The sequence below is a fragment of the Camellia sinensis genome, chromosome 9, assembly GCF_055761805.1.
Source record: "Camellia sinensis isolate YWXY chromosome 9, ASM5576180v1, whole genome shotgun sequence".
In the NCBI taxonomy this organism is placed as follows: domain Eukaryota; kingdom Viridiplantae; phylum Streptophyta; class Magnoliopsida; order Ericales; family Theaceae; genus Camellia; species Camellia sinensis.
Window position 1 is genome coordinate 199958454 of NC_138969.1, and position 17822 is coordinate 199976275.

At 37.6% G+C, this 17822-nt stretch overlaps 1 long non-coding RNA gene across 1 annotated transcript; it reads right to left on the reverse strand.

Annotated features, from left to right (window-relative positions):
- Positions 1 to 1298: 1298 nt before the first annotated feature.
- On the reverse strand, positions 1299 to 17542 carry LOC114273427 (uncharacterized). The gene is made up of 4 exons (XR_014340900.1): positions 17331 to 17542; positions 16217 to 16470; positions 4829 to 4919; positions 1299 to 2119 (listed from the first exon to the last, which is right to left on the reverse strand). It is a non-coding gene; the product is annotated as an uncharacterized LOC114273427 (long non-coding RNA).
- Between the last annotated feature and the right edge of the window lie 280 nt (positions 17543 to 17822).

Below are 17822 nucleotides of genomic sequence, written 5' to 3' on the forward strand. Positions count from 1 at the left end.
TACAGTTTTCACCACCTGTAACTAAAATTCCAAAACAATTTGTTCAGAATTTAAAAATTTTCTCCATTAAAACAACAAAATAGGAATGTATAGCAGAGAAAAGGTAAGAAAAATTGAGAGATTGAATGAGAGAAACCGATATATAGAGAAGATTGTACTCCGACAACTATTTTTGATTTAAATATCGTCGAATCTCATGTATTTGAGTAGATCTATTTATTTTCTTCGCCGGAAACTCGTCTCCTTCGTCATCAGTGAGGGTGAAGTAAGGAGTCGGTGGTCACGGTGAACTCCAATCAATGGTAATTGTTGGTCGCCAGTGATAATATATTAGAAAGAGAAAAAGAAGAAGTAAGGCACAGTCGCTGAAAATTAGGAAGAGAAAGAGGTATAAAAGAACGAATATACAGAGAAGAACGAAGAATAATGATACGTAATGGACTTTTGAGAGTATCCAAATGGTTGTGGGATTAAATAGATTTCTCCTATTTTAAATATGATTTGCAGATAATTTACTCTTTTTTTTTTTTAAACTTCAGAAGAGGTGAGTATAATTTACCCAAATGACAAAGAAAAAAAAATAATATGCACATCTTATATATATATATATAAGCAACTAAAACTTGCAGTGACATTGATGCTATTAACTAGCATAATTAACATCTGAAATAGTTAAAGATTATCTTATTATATATTAGGATGAAATAAAGAGTCAGTAAAATTATTTTTAAAAAATTAAGTCTCCCATTGTATATTTTATAAACATACTCATAAAATATAAAAAATAATAATAAAATTCTCAAAAAAATTTGGGGGACGTGCATCTGTTAGCCCCTATGTAATTTTGGGCCGATCATGTCGATGCCTGTCACGACCCAATCTCGGCAAGGCAGACCCTGCCAAGAGGGCGCACTTCAAACACTTTAGGACCTGAACATAATCATCACCTGTATAATCCTTATATCACATCACCAATAGTGCATAAGACCTTTGATTGGCCAACATATATGAGATGATTCATTCAAAGACAAAATATCATCATGCTACTAAGATAGTTCCCATGCACCACTATCCCAAAAATGAAACATACTATTCATGAATCCATCATTACATCCAATTTCAAAGAAAGCAAATATTTACAATCAACCTCCTTTACAAACCAAAGAATAAAACTACATCCTAGAGTGACCCTAAGCGAAACCTCAACTACAAGATGCCCACATTTAACCCTCAAGAAACTCTAATCTTCCAAGAGTAGGCGAGCCCTGCTAAAGTCTAGGAATCTAAAAAAAAAAAATAATTTAAAAAGAATGAGCTAGAGCCTAATGAGTATACCAATCCCATAGAGTTACAAAACTTGTTCCTTCCAATTAGGTTCAAAATAAAAATAATAAACAAAAGAGCTTGATTGGACTGAAATTTACACAAAATGAAAAAAAAATGCATAAACTGTTAACAAGATTTTTCCAAAGAATCTCATATTGCGAGAAAAATACATTTGAATAAGGTAAGTAAACAAAAGATACAACTTGTCAATACATTAAAATTTCATGTCCGTCATACGAACCACTACATAGCCTTAGGGTCGCGTTACCTCGCGACGTAGACGGTACCGTTACCGTTACCCAAAACATATCCATAGGAACATAACTTATGTCTTTGTAGCAATTCAATTCTCATTTCAATATTTCAGTCCCCAGGACCCCAAAGCATTTCGGCCCTTGTGGCCCCAAAGGCTATATTCGATTATATGATCAGCAAAATAAAAACTCTCACATAACGTTTCATTGTCATTCAATCATCATCATCATAAAATTTGAAAGACTCAACTTAAATTAATTCTCATAAAAAAAATTAATGCTCCATTATACAAATGAAATCATTTATTTAAACTCAACCTTTGACCTTAATAAAATTATAGATTTTCTTTTTATAGATATATCATGATGAAATGTGTCATTCACTTCCTTTAATTCAAAAATATTTTCAAATTTTGTATTTAAGATAAAGATAAGGTAAATTTCCATGGTAAGTATACTCACCTCCAAAATAGCAAAAGCGTAGATTTGAAACTCTACGAGTTAATTCCCAAGAGGTGAAGAGACACCTTCCTCCAATCCTAACAATTAGTAAATAAGATCTAAAATTAGGGAAAAGCTTTCAATGAATATTACAACATATACAAAATTGATCTTAAATAAGACATGCTATGGAATGAGAGCTAAAACCAAGTTAAAGAATTCCTCCAATTTCAAGTCACACAAATAAACAACTTATCCAATCTCCACAACACCCAACCTTTGTACATTTTTGAGCTATTAACTTTTTAAATATCCAACCAATTTATATGCTCAATACCACCCTCCATTAAACCAAAGAAGTTAAAAAAATCAACATTTTTCATAAACTCAACAACTTAGGTAAAACCACTTCAATCATTTATAAAATTCATCCAAAATTATTTATAGAACATAGAGATACCCAATCCACCATTTATCAAATCAATTTCAACATATAAATTACCTAACACTAAAATTCCCAATTTTTACATCACATTCAAACCCTAGATTAACCCAAATCTCGATGTCCAAAACAACAATCAAATTGATCATTTTTCTACATGCAAAACATTCATAGAAAGAGTATACAACTCAACAATCAAACCTCAAATCATAATAGGTCTAAAATAAAAATTCATTATCTCTAACTCAAAATATGTAAAACCTTAAGCTAAACTTTTTAGGGAAAGATTCTCACCAATTAAAAGCCTCTAATCAATCAAGAAAAATAAACCCCAAGCTTTGATTCTTCAAAAGATTAAGAAAAATCTAAAGTTGGTACCTCTATTGTGCTATTTTCGGATAAAGTGAAGGAGTGGCCAACCGAACCGTTTTTCCGGCAAGATAAGATGGCCGACGGTGGTGGAGATGGTGGGTTAGGGTGGTGGTGTAAAGGTGGAGTAAAGGTGGGGTGTTTGGCCGCCAAGAAAGTAAAGGAAAATGAAAGAGGATGTAGAGAGAAGTTAGAGAGAAAAGAATGAAGACAATGAACGGGAAAAAAAAAAATTTGCATTTCTGTTTTAGTTGAAATGGGGTGTTTGGTCACACCTACTATCAAGTTTGGGGTTGGGTTTTGATATCCTAAGTGGAGTTTAACTTAGGAGTGTGTTTGGCTCTAGATGAATGTTGGGAATATTATAATGCCACCGTGCCTAAGCAAGGCGATTACTTTGGCATGGGTACATTACAAGAAAATACACATTCGGCTTTTAAAAGATTAGTCACCAAAGTCTTATTTTAGTTGCCGAAAGTCAATGGCGACTAAAAAATTTAGTTGCCCAAGTAGTCAGGGATACCTTGTCGATGATAGTATTGGCGACTAAATTTTTTTTGTCACTAATTTACAACTTTTGGCTACTAAAAATATTTTAGTTGCCAAAGGTAATATTTTGGCGACTAAGATTTTAGTCGCCGAAAGTTTCCACATAAAAATGAGTTCATCTATTAGCGACTAAAAGTTTTAGTCGTCAATGAGTTTTTGTCACAAATAATACTACATTTAGTGACTAAATATTTTAGTCGCCATTTTATGTCACATTTAGCCACCAAATATTTTAGTCGCCATTGTTGTTTACGACTGAACATTTTTGTCGCCAAAAAATAAATAGTTTAGTTGCATTATATTTTATGACAAAACATTTTAGTCACCAAAGGATTTTTCCTCATCTCGATTCGTTTTGGCTACTTACTATTTAGTCAGTAACAGGCTCTTTGTTTTATGCTCTACTAAATATTTAGTAACAAAAAACCTTTACTTGCTTTTTTGGCTATCAAATATTTAGTCGACAAAAACTTTATTTACTATTTTTTTAATTAATTTCTCCGCAACCTATATTTATTCCATTATTAGTGCAACTTGTACCCTATATATAAACAAAACAATACATATGCCGATTATATTATCAACCATTTCACTTTCAACCATTCAAAAAATTCATATTTAACGTCAAATTCCAAATATAATAGAAATTTCATACATATCAAGTATAATCTAATATAAAATAGTAATTCCATACAAAACTAAGGATTATAAAAAAAGGTAATGTATACCATGCCAAAAAAAATTTGTACCAGACCAATAGTTATCTGCACGAACAATACTAATCCATACAAAAAGAGAGGGTGACATAATGATAGATTATACAAAAAATAATGTCCTATGTAGACAAAAAAAGAATATCCACACTTCCATGCCAAAAACCATTTGTAAAAATAAAATTAATCATTAGTATTGACTGAATAACATTGGCATATTTCAAATTATAAAAAGAAAATTATATAAAACTCTAATGTAATTAATATTTTCAAATTAATCGTTAGTTTTGTATACTATAATGTATATATAGAAGAAAATTATGTAAAACTCAAATGTATAAGAGGCAACTAGTAATCTTTTAAAATTATATAAAACTTAAATGTAATTAATCTTTTCAAATGAATTATTGGCTAAAAAATAGGAGGCGCAGTAGTTAAGGAGGCATTAGCATTAAAAAACACTGAAGGACAAAGCTCAAAGTGTTAAAATAATGTATGAAATAAAATTTTAGACAAATGATATTGATATGAAGTTAATTAGCAACCTGATGATCAACATCAGCATGAATCCTTTGTATTAGCTCCACTCCCAATTCATAAAGGTCTTGGATATAATCACCGGCATAAGTGATATGCAAATTTAAGTGATATGCAAATTTAACAAATATCAAATGTTGCCAGCAGATAGAACATGTTATTGATGTGGACGGAAAAAAAAAAAAAAAAAAAATTACCTTGAAAGATTCCCAGCCCATCCACCGGACAATCTTTTCTATTTGATCAATATATTCTTTCTTTGCTGCCTCAGGGTTTGAATCATCGTACCTAATATTGCAAAAAATCATTACTAAAATTAGAAAACAACAGTCATTCTATAGTTCTTTATCCTTTCCAAAGTTATGATGAGCAGCCTAAAGATAAATTTGTGTTATGGATTCAATAACTTATTTATATAACTTTTCAGCAAAAGAAATTAATTCTCATGATCATTTGCAAGTAATATTGCAATACACAGAAATATATGCACAAGCACAAGCACACAAATTTTCATAGAAAGTGTTCTACGCCACGGGTGCAAAATTCTACACTCTAATGGTTTCCTTATTTCTATGGTAGAAGTCTAGTCCATATAAAATAATACAACATACAAGTTTGCATCAGAAACACACAATACTACAAGTTCTAAAAAGTTTGCCACTAACAGTATTATAGCCATCAAATAAATCCAAATGCTAACAATCACCTTAGATAGCAGCACCCAACTCTTTTTTTTACCAAACCAAAATCAATAAACATAGCCTGTACAATAGGCTATCAGATGAAGAGTGAGAACCAAAACTCAAGAAAAATTGAAAAGTAAAAAACTCTTTAACTAGAAAATATGAGTTACCTTGGCATGACCAATATGTAGATACCCAATTGCCTTCAAATGTTTTTCGAGTGTTTCCCTCATATTGCAAGGTCTCAGCACAGGGCAGTCATTAAAAAATATTTCAGTATGTATCTGAAGACACACGAGATGGTTATACATATAGCGATTCGGGCTTAGACCCAATCCAATTATTGCTTTTGAATCCAGAAAATCATATTTGCGATGGTTGTTCTTTTCTCTTCATAGTTGGTTTTGGCTTCGGGAGTCGACACCGTCCTTGTTGGGGGTCGACACTGCCCCTTATCTTTGCTTTGTTTAGCTCCAAGGGTCGACACCAATGTTGGAAGGGTCGACACCATCTTGCTACTATGTTCCTAGAATAGGTACTGAAATTTAGTGTCAACACTAGCCTTGGAGGTGTTGACACTTTACTTTTGTTGTTGGCTTGAAGGGTCGACACCAGTCTGAGAAGGGTCAACCCTTGTATGCAGCAGAATCTAAGTTTGCTTGCTAAAATTTAGTGTCGACACCAGTCTGGGAGGTGTCGACACCTTGCTTGCTGTCAAACATAAGTGTCCTCGCTTTTCTTCTGAAGGGTCGACACCACTGTTGTAGGGGTCGACCCTTGTGACCTTTTTCCAAATTTTTCACTCGATTTTGGGCCCTACTTTTTGGAGATTTTGACTTGATCTTTTAGGTTGACTTTGGGATTTCATTCATTTCATTTTGACCTAGTACTATTAATAGGTCTCTCTTTTAACTTTTCCTCCACTTTTTCTTCTTTTTTCACTCTCTCCCTCTCTAAAATCACTTTCTGCTCGAAGATCTTTAGATCTACTCACGTGGAAGCATCTCCTTACTTTGCTCCTTTGATATTAAGTGTAGAGCCTGTCAAGGGCTTCATTTTGATCGGATCAAATCATTGTTTTGTCACCGTCAACTTTTGGGCTTTCCTTTATATTCTCTCTTTTAAGTTTGAGGTAGGAACTTTATATGCTCTCTTATGATTTTTAAGTTAGTTATTTATTGATTGTGCAAATAAATATTGGGATGTAGATGATTTTAGACAAATCTAGGGTTTTGGTTTAAAATCAAAATAGGGGTTTTCAAATGAAGGTGTTGAAAATAGGTATGTGTATAGATATGAGGTTGTGTTGTGTTAAACTTGTTGATTTTGACACATGGGTTGGATTTGGGAGAAAATGGGATTTTGCCCTAATAATGTTTCACATAATTATTTTGTATAAATAATAAAATTGGTAGATATGTATGTAAATGGTGGAGTTGGATATTTGTCATCTCTCACCTATGGAAATATGGATAGTTTATTTATTGTGGAGATTGCATATCTGTTTAGAAATATCTATTTTGGGCTATTGGTGGAGGATAGCTATGATTGTTGTAGAAATTGCATGAGGATTAGGTGAATTGAAACTAATCTCTTATCGGTTGTCATTGAATATGACTCTGTTTTAATACGTTGTATATGTATGATGTTTGGGAGGAGAAAGCAGATGTACTCCATGATTGGGAGGAGAAATAGATGGACTCCATTGAATTAAGTTGGCCTGTGTGTTCAGGGTGAAAGTCCCGAAATCCGCACGTATATACATAGGTGCCGAATCACCGTGGATGAAATTTTTGTAAAATGGAAAATTAAAGTTTTTATGTTATGATTGTATTGGTTAGAGAACCACTGAGCTATAACCTCACAGTGGATTTGACTCATGGATTGAGGTGAAATGAATTGTCATGAAATAAAGTAAGACTAAAATGGCTTGCGACGTAAAACTTGGCATATTATGATCTGGTAACACTATGGATGATTTGTCATGGGCATTGTATATGCATATCATACTTATATCTTTGTTAAGATTCATATATTGTGATAGATTGTTTCTACTAGGCTTTGGCTCACCTTAATTGGGAAAAACCATTTTCAGGTGCTGGTGATATGCCTCCGCCAAGGACCTAGCTTGGGAGGAATATGGAACTAAGATCTCACTTTTGTTTATTTTGTATTTACTTTTTGTACAAGCCTAGGGCTTTATTTGTATTGAGCTTCTGACTCGTTTTGTTATAACCAAGTATCGTCTTGGAAAGTTGTAAGCTCGCAAGGCATTTATTTCGTTGATCATTTAGTTTGGTGCCACATGCTATAAATTCAGGGAAAAGCTTATGAATGTATAATGCATGTGCCCCTTTTGTAAATTAACTCTGATTAATGAAAGCCTAATACTCTATTTATGTCATTTTATATTAGTCTTTACGGTTGAATTATTGCATTATTTTCGAGCTGTTACAATACATGTTAAGAAAATCCTATGATAGTGAGAATTTGAGAATAATAAAGCAATGGCTAGATAAGGTAAGAAGTCAACACAATAGGAAAGCTGAATATTCTTACGTAGGAAAGCTGAATATCGATCAAGTCATATACTATACGGCTCTATCTTGGAGGGACATAGAGGCAGAATAACCAAATCGGCATTAGAATCAGCTGTAAAATGGGCCGAGTACGAGTATGTAGGACAGATTTGCTGAGTAAGCAGTTATACGTTGGTCAAAAGGCGGGCCCAACCACGAATATCAAGGACGAGTATAAATAAGAGGAGTATCAACTAAGGAAAGGCATGTGGGAACAAATATAATTAACTTGAGATACGAGCAAACAAGAGAGTACATACTGACTTGTCCATCGGAGTGCTAATTCCGGCACCCCCGACCGGAGTGTTCATTCCTTTTCAGGTGACTAGCTAAGGATCAGAAGTGTCCTACAGGATCCATAGAGTATTTCCAAACCATATCTCCACAATTGGCGCCGTCTGTGGGAATACTCAAGCACATCTATGGCGGGCGTGACAGAAGATCCTCCGATAGTCGCTGACGACCTTACGCCACGAGATGATACCACTCCAAGAAATATGCTTGGGCCAGAGAACATTGCCGCATGAAGGGCCTTAAACTTCGACTCGGTTGCCCAGATCTCACCCTCGACATCAGTACATGAGACAATGTAAACGATTATGGATCAGGGGAAGCAAAATGAACAGAGGTTGGAAAATATGATGGTTGAGAATGAGTGCCTTCGACAGGATTTGGCCTTGGAGGTGGCAAAATCCCAACAAGCCGCGTGCCAAGATCGGGGTCGACCTTTGGAAAGGGATGGTCGACGACCTCAAATTCGAAGACATGATAATGGCAGTGACTCAGACTCATCATCCCCAGAATCCAAAAAGAAGGGACGAGTCGAAGCCTCCAGTTCTTCCGAAGGAAGTCCGCGTGCGCAGAATAAGCGAAGAAAAAATGATTCAGACGAAGAGGGTCAACATGACCCCGTTGTGCGACGGATCGTAAGGGCAGTGCTAACCAAAAAGTTCAAAGCGCCATTATTCACCCTGTATGATGGAAAAGCGGACCCCACAGATCATATTTGTCATTATAAAGAAGCCATGACGCTTCATGCAGACGACGAGGCCCTCATATGTTGAATATTCCCGAGAAGTTTGGGACCAATGGTCGTCAGATGGTATTATAAATTGGAACCAGCATCGATTAAGAGCTTCCACCAACTCAAAAAATTCTTAAGGGCAAGGTTTATCACCAATGAGGTCCAGTCGAAGCAAGCCGATTCTCTCTAGGCAATGCAAATTCAACCAGGAGAAACCCTTCGTGCATATTCGGCGTGCTATTGGGAATGCTTTAATCTAGTAGATGATGCTTGCAATGACTCCATGACCATCACCGCCTTTAAGATGGGATTATATCCTGATAGTGCCCTCCGCAGCTCCTTGACTAGACGACCCCCCAAAACAGTCTGGTCGTTAATGAAAAAAGTCGAGGAATACTGCAAAGTGGAAGATGATGCCTTGCGGGTCAAAGCCGGGCACAAAGCCAATAAGACGGCCCCGTCTAAAATCGTGCAGCCGATAAACGCTGTACCACCAAGGAGCCCTGAACCATGGAATCGGGCTAAACGAGACAAAAGACGGGATTCACGCCGATCAAATGACCAATGTTCACATCGAGCTAATGAGCAACTTCAAGTGGATAGCAGGCGCATAAGGCGCATGGACAAGAAATACGCGGAGTTATCAGAGCCGATCAGTACAGTTATGTCTAAAGTTCAATACATGCCGTTCTTTAAATGGCCACCCAAGATGGTGGGACCTCTCGACACGAGGAGACGGGATAGGCAGTGCAAATATCACAAAGACCACGATCATGACACCGACAGTTGTTATGCGTTGAAGGACCACCGTGAGGAGTTGGTGTAAGACAGTCGGCTTATGTAACACGTCCGAAAGAACAATTCAACAAAAACAGTAGCTTTACGGCAGGATTCACCTCCACTCGGCATAATTCATATGATATATAGCTTGCCAACAGCATCCGTGATACATACAATTCAGTTGCAGCCTCACCCCCAAAACAAAATTAGACCAGCGAAACGACCCCATGAAGCTGCGAATATTAGTTTCGATGATTCTGATTTGGTCAGCGTAATGCTCCTCCACACTGATCTCTTAGTCATTGAACTACGCGTAAACCGATTTGAACGTGTTCTCATTGACCAGGGAAGTACTTTAGAAGTAATGTACTACAAGACCTTCGTTAAACTCGGTTTCACTAAGTCGGATTTGTCTTCGGCTGATTACCCGTTATTCGGCTTCAACGCTAATCCGAAATATCCTTTGGCAAAATCACACTACCAGTTCGGGCGGGCTCCCGATCAGTGGACGTAGAATTTTTGGTTGTCAAGCTTCTTTCGCCGTATAATCTCATTATGAGACAAACTTTGTTGCATACCATGCAGGCTGTGCCAAGCCCCTATCATCAACTACTTCGCTTTCCGACTGAACACGGCATAGAGCAAATTTGAAGTTCCCAGAAATCGGCGCAGGCATGTTATCTTCTTACTGCCAAGACACCAAGAGAGCTGGAAGTAAATTCAATTAAGGTGCCAGCTTGGGAGAGCCTCGACGACGTTGAGCGATTCCCAAGTGAAAAGGCAACCGAAGCCCTAGATCGGGTTGAAATTGACGGGAATCCTGACAAGTTCTTCATGGTCGGCGCTTCCCTGAGTAAAGTCGACAGGCAAGAGCTAATATCCTTCTTACTCGGCAACCTTGATGTATTTGCATGGTTACCATATGAGATGTCGGGGTAGATCCATCCGGGTCACAGCACCGCTTAAACGTTGATCCAAAATGTAAGCCAATTGTTCAGAAAAGCCGACGGTCAGTCACGGAGCATACTACTGCCGTTGTTGAAGAAGTTGGTTGGTTACTTGATGCCGGGGTAATTCGCGAAGTGACCTATCCTACATGACTGTCGAATACTGTGGTTGTAAAGAAGAAAAAAGGAACTTGGCGTGTTTGTGTGGATTTCACAGACTTAAACAAAGCTTGTCCCAAGAATTGCTTTCCCCTTCCCAGAATAAACCAACTCGTAGATGCAACGGCACATCATCAACGTATGAGCTTTCTGGATACCTACAGAGGCTACCATCAAATTGCCATGCATCCGGAGGACCAAGAAAAAATTGTATTCCTCACCCCAAGAGGAACCTATTGCTATAAGGTCATGCCTTTCGGGCTGAAGACTGTGGGGGCAACCTACCAAAGACTAGTGACTGCTATGTTCAAAGAGCAACTTGGCCATACCATGGAAGTATACATCGACGATATGATGGTCAAGTCCAAGGAAGAGCAAACTCATCTAGCTGATTTGGAAGAAATATTCGGCATTCTTCGCAAATACAAAATGAAACTGAACGCTTCCAAATGTACATTATTTGACGGTTCTGTTCGTTAGTAGCATCAAGGGCAGATTTACTAATATATTCGGCTAAGTCGCAGAGCTATGCAGCTATTTAACTGCCAAATTAATTCAATATTTGGTTGCATTAATCCTATTTCGTGTTTTTACATCTTACTTAGTCATTAACAAGCACATACAACAGGCAGAAAGGCAAAGGCAATTTTCATTCATAAACTGAATACAAACAGAAGTCAATTTTCATTTATATTCCGCTAAATCGCAGAGTTATGCAGCTATTTTAGCGCCGAATTAATTCAGTAGCTTGTTCCATTCATCTCATTTTGTGTTTTTACATCTTACTTAGTTGTTAACAAGCACATACAACAAGCAGAAAGGCAAAGGCAATTTTCATTCATAAACTGAATACAAACAGAAGTCATTTTACAAATGAAAACTACCATACGTTAGCTTCTAACAAAAATAAATAGTCAACAACCTAACAAATCTAACAAAACCTACATACATAAGATACCAAAACAAAATGAAAATTACTTTTACCCTATTCAGGGTCAGACTCCAACGGCTTAATGTCTACCTGCTTGTACGGAATCGGCTGCCCCGATACCACGTTAGTGGCAGCTAAGGCTTTGAGCCAGCTGTGTTTGAATCCCCTATTCTCAAACTTAGGCACCTCCTCTACATAGTTCTCCAAAGCTGCATCCTTGCCAGCTTGGAATGACTTGGAAATCTCAGATTCGGCATTTGCCATCGCCCTCTTCGGGTCCTCCAAGTCGACCTCCAATTTGGCAATCGTCTCGTTGGCCAATTTGAGCACTTCTTCTCTTGCGTTTTCCCTCTCTTCGGCGGCCAATCTCAGTTGGTCAGAACTTTTGGCCTTATTCGCTTCGGCATCGGCCCTCGCCCTTTCCTCAGCCGCTTTTATGGCCTCAGACTCGACTCTAAGAGAGGCCTCTGCTGCCTTCCCTTTTTCATTTTCCACTTCGGCTGTGAGAAAGCCAATCTGTTCGATAGCGTTGTGTTGGTGATGACCAATCTCAGCTATCCTTCCCGCCGCCTACAAAACAAAGAGTTAGTAAGATAGCTGATATATATATATAAAAAAAAAATTGTTTAACCTTGCAAAATTATAAACAAAGATCATGTACCAATATCGCCGATTGAGCGGCTAATGCTATGGACAGCAGATCTGGCTCTGCCCTAAAGGTTGCTCTGTCAACCGGCAGAGAAATGGAGGAGGCCAAGTTCAAGGCAACAGCAGCGTCCTTTACAGCCGATGCATCGAAAGAAATCGGCACATTCTTTATCCTTGGTTGTATTATAAATAGTACAACCAGGTCCGATTCTTCCATGCGTGACCATTTATCAACTTGGTTTTCCAAATAATCGGCTTCGGATTCGGCTGGATGTTTTTCCGCCCTATGCTCCGTCACTTGGCCCTCCTCTTGATTGACAACAGGCTCTATTTCGGCCATATCAGTCTGAGCCGTCTCCTCAACCAGAGCAGGTGGTGAAGATTCTTCCCTAATGTCGGGTGGAGGGGGTGGAGGTTCAGATCGCTCGGCTTCGGTTCTCCTACGGGTGGCCATCCTCTCGATATTTTTTCTCCTAGCCATTTGAGTAAGCGACTTACCAGCCATGTTGTCAGGATATGAGCCGGGCAAATCCCTTAAGTCGGTGAAAATATCTTCGAAGGACACATCCGTTCAACCTGAAGTGGACGGAGGATTGAGGTCGGTTTCTTTAAAAGCCAAATTTAGTACCGCGTCAACCTCCTCCCCTAGTATGTCGGATCTGTCCAAGGGGGGTTGATTCAGCTGCTTAGCCACTCTTTCGGCTGGTTGTTCGTCCACTAGCTCTAAATCTGAAGCTTCAAGACCTATCTGCCTAAGGTTCTTGAAGTTCAGAAAAATAAGCGCCGTAAACTGTTGTTCACCCCTCGGAAGGTATGTTATCTGCGGCAGAAAATGTAACGTAAATCGGCTCGTATCTCAGAAGAATGTGGGCTGCCCTCCCTTGCTTCTGGAGATTCGGACGGCCAAAGAACTGGAGTGCGGTTCTGATCTGGGCAAGTATAGCGTCGTCGGTCGAGATGAGAACTTTTTTCAAATTGTTTCCTGCACAAGTAAAATGGTAAATACGTAGAATTTGAACTAGGTAAATATTTAACAAATATATGCGGAGGATTAAACGGCCACCTGGTTCGCCTCTTCGCCTGGGCACTAGATCTAGGCGATCTTCGCCCTCGCCGAATTCCCAGTTACCGCGGACAATGACCATGACATCATCAACACGCTTGCCAGAGCTGGCCAGCATAGTCACCAAATGATGGTCAGTGTCTTTGGCCCTAAGGAAGTAGCTCCCCTGCCGGCCAGAGGATTTGGCCAAGGCATAACAGTGCCGAATAGCAGGGATTCCAAGGTTAAGCCTAAGGCATCGGTTTAGTTCTACAATTCCCATTATTATTCGGTAAAAATTTACGTTAGGTTGAGAAGAGATTAAACCCCAATGGCGAAGGACGACCTTAAAAAATGGATGAAGGGGGAAACGGACTATGCCCTCAGCGATTGACAGGAGAGGAAAGATGATTGTACTCTCATCAGTTCTCTCCATGTCAACTATGCTCTCTGCTAAGAGTGACAAATGGACGTCGTCTGGAATGGAAAAATGGCAACGGAAACCAGAGACTCGATTGGCAGAAAGAAGGACTTTTAGATGTTTCGCCATCATAGCTAGTAAAGGGAATACTCTAAACTAAAAACAAACAAGGAAATGGAACTCGAAATGAAGGAGAGAAAAACTTACAAGAAATGAGGAGGACAATGAGGAACGGAAAAAAGTTGCAGACGTCGTGAAGCGAGGGAGGTGTACTGACAGGCGACAAGAAACTTTGTGTATTCAAAAAAGCATACAGTCGAAGAGACAACACGGTTTCAAATCGTATTAGATGAATGAAGTGTATGAAGGGGTGGAAGATTATAATAATTCTTAAAAAGAGTAAGCGTTCTGATGCTTGCACTAGAATGAGGGAACCCACCGTATTTTTTAACCCTCTAAGTTCAAGACCGAACATGCCGAATAATTGACATTAATAGGATGTTTGGGGGCAATTGTGGGAGCCGAATAATATTCTTACGTAGGAAAGCCAAATATCGATCAAGTTATATACTATACGGCTCTATCATGGAGGGACTTAGAGGCCGAATAACTAAATCGGCCTTAGAATCAGTTGTAAAATGGGCCGAGTACGAGTATGTAGGACAGATTGTCCGAGTAAGCAGTTATACGTTGGTCAAAAGGCGGGCCCAACCACGAATATCAAGGAGTAGTATAAATAAGAGGAGTATCAACTAAGAAAAGGTATGTGAGAACAAATATAATTAACTTGAGATACAAGCAAACAAGAGAGTACATACTGACTTGTCCGTCGGAGTGCTAATTCCAACACCCCCGACTGAAGTGTTCATTCATTTTCAGGTGACTAGCTGAGGATTAGAAGCATCCTACAGGATCCATAGAATATTTCCAAATCATATATCCACAACTTCAATTTAATAGTCAAATTCATAAATCTCCAAAAATAGGCATCAAAATTTAGAACCCATACGTCAAATAAAAAGGTTAGTGTCATTAACATGATTAATTGAAATCTAAAATTAGAGAGTGCACTTTCTTTCCATGGATATCGTCACCCAATACACATCCAAGACACCCTAAACAAACCCACCATTTATGCATAGTTTTATGATAAACTTGATTAATAGACATGCTTGTTGGATACATATTCAACTTGACATATCAGAGATGCATGTCAAATGCTGAGTGTTACACATGGGTACATCATACATTTAAAATATGCAAGTTACACAGGTTCAAGGTAGCTTTAGCTCAAGAAAAACTTATAAAAGACAAAGCGATTGGTATAAACTACTGTGTTTCTTGGCAAAGAGATTAGTCTGACTACTATGTTTCTTGGCAACCTTTGGCTATATGTTAACTTGTATCAGCTATATGAGTTCTGGTTTTGATTATGGATTGAGGCAAGATGTGCATTCAGAATAAATACACAATTATCAAGGATGGTGAATAATATAATTAGTTTTACATTTGGCTATTCTAGGAATTCTTGGTTCCATCCATGTTCCTATTGAAGTCTTGGAGTTAGCAATCAATTAGCAAGCTACCAACCGAGAGACAAAAAGAGGAAATTCCATGTTAACACGAACGACCCAACACAATGTGAAATCATAGTCTTAAGGTTGATGTAATTGTGCTAACTTAAACGGCTAATGGACTACTTGAACAATGTGAAGCCGCAGTCATAGGGTTGGCCAATTCTTTTGACAAACTGAGAGAAATTAAAAGTGTAATTGAATAAAATAATTGAAACCTTCTCACAAAAATCTAAAGTAATCTACCAATTCTAAAAAAACATCATTGATTCCACAAAACACAATACTAGGCCATAGAAATTTATTGAAATTATTAAGTCAAATAGAAATTTAACAAATTATTAAGTCAAATAGAATAGAAGCAAAATAAAAAAGAAAACATGAACACTAAAAAGAGAATCTGAGGTAACATTTATTATCAATCTGATATGCAATTAACATACAAACACATACTCCATCAAACAAGTTATATATAGAAGTGGATACATGATGAAAACACCAGCATTTAAATTTAAAATAAAAAAAAAGGTTTAAAAATTGAATTGATCAAAAAATATATAAGATAAAACAAAATAAAAATAACTTCAACAAATTTATGAAAAACGTAATAGAGTTGAAAGGAGATAATGAGAGAGCTTACGAGGATAAGAGTCTCAATCTTTTAAGCTCAAACAACAAATGTCGTATTCACGGGAGGATATTGAAAATGTAACAGATGAAATACTTATAATCAATCTTACAATGGAACAAAAACATGAAAAATCATAAGTAAATTAAAATCAAACCTCTCAACTAACCATGGCTAGGTTTTGATGTAAATATTGATGATCTCATGTCCCCTCAAGCGTCTTATTGATCGGCTGATCACTCTTGGTTGCTACTCCCAGCCTTCGAGTCCTCGTTGCAATCGCTGCTTCACCTTTATTGGTTCAATTTCAGCTGCTGCTTCGCTGCTCGACCCCTGCGAACTCTACTACGCAGTACAGGCATCGTTCATCCTTCGAACCCCATCCCTATTAAACCCTAATTTCCTCAAAAATCCTCACTTTCTCTGCAAAATTCACAGCAACTCAGTCCATCAACCAAAACAACAACAATCACATTAACAAGAACACAAAGAAGACAATTCAATCAACATACAAATTCATATAATTTATATATATATATATATATATATATATATATGCCTACACACACACACACATACTAGCAATGATGCTTTTGGATATCCTCATGTTACCTTCAAAAAATGCTTCTAAGTGCCATCCAGCAGACAAAGCAACAAAAAAAAGAACAAAAGGGTCCCTTGCCAACCACTCTCAAAACACACCAGTCACCAAAACCCCGCACTACCTACCTCCACTTAGACCAGATTTTCAAAAAAATGAGCAAATTAAGCAGCAAAATACAACAGAAGCGCGCGCGCGCGCACACACACACACACACAAAATTCTAAATGACAAACAAGGACAAAGGTAGCCATCAAACCCACAATCTTGAGATCAAAATAGAGCTGCAAGTAAAGTTTCAACTCCTTTACTAATTGCTCTTCATAAACTTTGATTTATTATTTAACTCTACCTCAATAATTTCCCTATGGGAAACCTCTTTATTCCCGTTGAAATCAATGCCCAAATTCATATTTTATATACAAATTCTTTCCTTTATCTTCTTAACTTTTATTTTTTTTAATTTTTTATATCATAAATCATGAATCAATATCATCAAACCATCAAAAAAAAAAAAAAAACAAAAAACCAAAATCACAGTCATTCATCAATGGCGATGGATGGGTCGATTTGGGACTGGGTTTGTGTGAAGGTATGTGAATGGAAGAAGAAAACACTAGAGGCTGGAATTAGGGAAAAAGAGATAGAAGGACAAAGAGAGGGCAAAATAGAGAAGACATACCTGGGGTAGTGCTCCAATGGTGGATTGACGGTGGTGCTCGTGTGCGATGGTGGTGATACTCCTATACCCGACGGCGATAGAGACAAAAGCGAGCCAGAAAGAGAGCCGAAGGAGGGTAGAGGCGTGAGAGAGAGAGACAATCACAAAGTGAGAAACAGACAGACGCATAAGAGAGTTAGAGAATCAGCATGTGTGAGTGTATTTTTTAAACCCGAGTTTTTTTTTCCCCGACAAACTTTTTTAGTCGCCAATAATAAATAAAGGCATTTTTTCGGCTAAATATTTTAGTAGCCAATTAATTTTATGGGTAAATTGCATTGACACCCCTTGAGGTTTGGTCCAATTATTATCCATCCCTGACGTTTTAGAAATTACATTCCCACCCCTGTGGATAATAGTCTCATTTCACAAACTCCTACTTATATAAAAGGTAACAACTCCTAGTAGAAAAACAGAGGAAATTACATTAAAAAAAAATAAAAAAAAGGGAAA